At 28.4% G+C, this 3,140-nt stretch overlaps 1 long non-coding RNA gene across 1 annotated transcript; it reads left to right on the forward strand.

Moving 5' to 3' along the window:
* The first annotated feature begins 283 nt into the window (after positions 1–283).
* LOC131613112 (uncharacterized) lies at positions 284–799 on the forward strand. The gene is made up of 2 exons (XR_009287571.1): positions 284–431; positions 509–799. It is a non-coding gene; the product is annotated as an uncharacterized LOC131613112 (long non-coding RNA).
* The last annotated feature ends 2,341 nt before the right edge of the window (positions 800–3,140 follow it).

Raw genomic sequence — 3,140 nt, forward strand, 5'->3', positions numbered from 1 at the left:
ATAATACTAATAATTTGCATTTAATAATTACTAACTATATTATTTTTTGTTTTATGATTTTCCATTTTATCTCATGAAAGGTTATACAATAATTAAAATTGTTAAAAATAATAAGAACGAATTGTGATGATGGATAAGTTTTCTAATATATCTCCTAATTAAATACATTAAATGGACAAATACACAACACATTGATGTTCCCAAAAGACATTTTATACATATTTAAAATTTAGGATTTATTTTTTCTAAAACTCTATAATTTCTATACGTCAATATAAATATCTATAACTGAAGCATGAAATTTTAATTGTAAGTGATACAAGCTAATTCTATTTAAAATATTCAAATGGGAATAAATATTGTTAATGTTTTCAAAATTGTTTATGTTATGATTATTTTTATTTTTCTATTTCTTGATGCAAATGAATACGGTAAGCGATTTTCTAAGCCCTTTTAAATTTATTCATTTATTTTCTACTGATTTAGTACATTAATCATTCTCTTTCAGTTGTTATCACAGAGACAGATGTTCCATGTGTAAGACGTAAAGATTGTCCTAAAACTTTGTGTAATCTTGGTTTATCACGAAAATGTAATGGCGCAGGTTTTTGTATATGTGTTTCAAGTAGTTTCAATTAGATATTGTGTTGGCTTCCAATAATTCAATTTTTTATTTAATTTTTATAATTTTATGAAACTTGTAGTTATTACTTTGTACGTTAAAATGATACAAATAAAATGAAATACAATATATTCATCAAAAAAAAAATGAATACAATATTAATGACTATTTTATCAATTGTATTCTTTTCTTATTATCACGACCTTTTCAAATTGTTTTTTCAATTTCAATGCTTAAACGATTTGTTTTGTAGTACTTAATTTTGTTTTGGCAAATAACTTTTTTTTAAAAAGTGCAATTACTATGTTTATTTTAATTGCAACTTTTAATTAAATTTATTTAATGAATTTCTAAAAAAATAAAAAAGTTAATTTAATCTTTAAGTTTTAATCATCATCATCAAATAGATTATTTTATTAATTTTTCATTTTAAAATCACTATATTACGACCTTCTTAAATTGTCTTTTCAATTCTAGCTTAATAGAATTTTTTGTGTGTAGTAATTGAATTTTGTATGGACAAATAATAATATTTAAAAAATTGTGATCATTATGTTTATTTTCATTGTAATTTCTAATTAAATGTTTTTAATAAATTTTTAAGTAAATGAAGAAAAGATCAATTTAACCTTTAATTTTTAATCATCACTATATTTATTATTTTATTAATTTTCATTTTAAAATTTAAAAATGCAAAAAAATAAAATACTAAATAACACAAAACACATTTTATAACTATTATTTTTATAAACTCATTTTTCACAAAAGAAAAAAAATCTATTTTGAGTTTGGTACAAATATTTCTTTCAAGGTTGTTGTAGCTTCTCATCATTTTGAGAAAGGAATGTTGCTCCATTATCATGATACATATTGCAACTACGACAAACACATAAATATAGATTTTTTATGGCTTTATCTTGTGAAAATTCTAGTAACTCACACGATGTCGTATTGGATGTTATAACACCCACAATTACACAGAACAAAATGTTAAAATAGAAGTGCATAAAAACAGTAAAGAACACAGCAAGTTGTTCATCTAGTTCGGTATACAACAATACCTACTCTGGGGGGCTACCAAGCCAGGGAGGGAATCCAATATAAGCAAAATTAATTCGGACTTAAATTCCCCCGTTTACAACTCCTTACTTAAGACCTGCCCAATATAATTCCAATCTATTCCTAGATCTGAGTATCTCCACTCACTCCCTCTCAATCACAGCAGTGATTACAAACAAACATTAAACAAACGAGAGAGAAGACACACTTCAAAAACACACCTTGATCTGCTTAAAAGCTTCAATCAAGAGACGCACACACTCGTGCTTAAAAACTTAGAGTGACAAAATACATAAACAACCTATTTCAATAAAATCATCAAAAGATAATTGCTTGGAGTACAAGAGACTAAACACATAACTACAAAACTACGGTTCTTCACAATTAACAAATCTTTCTCTCTGCGTTCCAAATTAGGATTGCAGTCTTCTTATATGCAGCTCTTAGGCCTCGGGCTTTCCAATAACTAAATTAGGGTTAACCAAGTTAACCTAATTTACACGTCATCAGGATGTTACAGAATATGTTGTCAGCGTAATCTTCTAGATGAAATATTCAGCACACAATAAAAAGTTTCCTAAATTGTAGATTGAGAGAAATCAGGAAACATAATAATAAAACATAACGGCTCCTGCTGTCAGACAAGGATGTCATGACATTGGTCATGACATTCACTAACAAAACCTGTATTAGCTTAACACATATGCAGCCTGCATAACACCATATAAATCATGTCATGACATCAGTCAAGACATTAAACATCCAAGAATTTTTTACCACAAAATGCAGCCAAATTAAAAACATCTACAATCTCCCCCTTTGGCAAATTTTTGGCTAAAACAACCTGTCACACCATATTAGAGAACCACTTGCAGCAGAAAACACAAAACCATACATAATTAGAGCTAATATTGTACAACATACCACATAGACAACATACACCACTACTACCATCAGTATGCACACATACCACACCACATGAGCAGCTGTCAAGTATAACAGAAATAAACTACTATACTGCACACAATCAAATAGATCAACACAAAACAAGCATATTAGAATTGTTGATCACACACAAACTTGTTGTTCTGGTTTTGGGGTGACTTTACTACTTCCCCTGATTGGCCATAAAAGTTGCCAAAGTTACCAACTGTCTTCTCCCTTTTTTTATTTATTTATTTATTTAAGGTTCCTCATTGATGCAGACTCCTAACTTGCTTTGCAAGTTTTCAACTTGTGTTGCATCAAGATCTTCTTTCTTAGTGCCCTCATTAAGCATGTTGTTAGCTTTAGCACCTTTACTGGATGACTAGTACCACCATTTCCTTCATCAACATTGCAGCCTTCAATGTCGATGTCATTGATATTGTCATCATTTTTAGGATCATTTTCAGTCTCCTGTGTTAAGTCCTCAGTTTTTAAAATATGCACCATTTTTAATTGTGCATCATGCAGAATC

Source organism: Vicia villosa, linkage group LG6 (assembly GCF_029867415.1).
Source record: "Vicia villosa cultivar HV-30 ecotype Madison, WI linkage group LG6, Vvil1.0, whole genome shotgun sequence".
In the NCBI taxonomy this organism is placed as follows: Eukaryota; Viridiplantae; Streptophyta; class Magnoliopsida; order Fabales; family Fabaceae; genus Vicia; species Vicia villosa.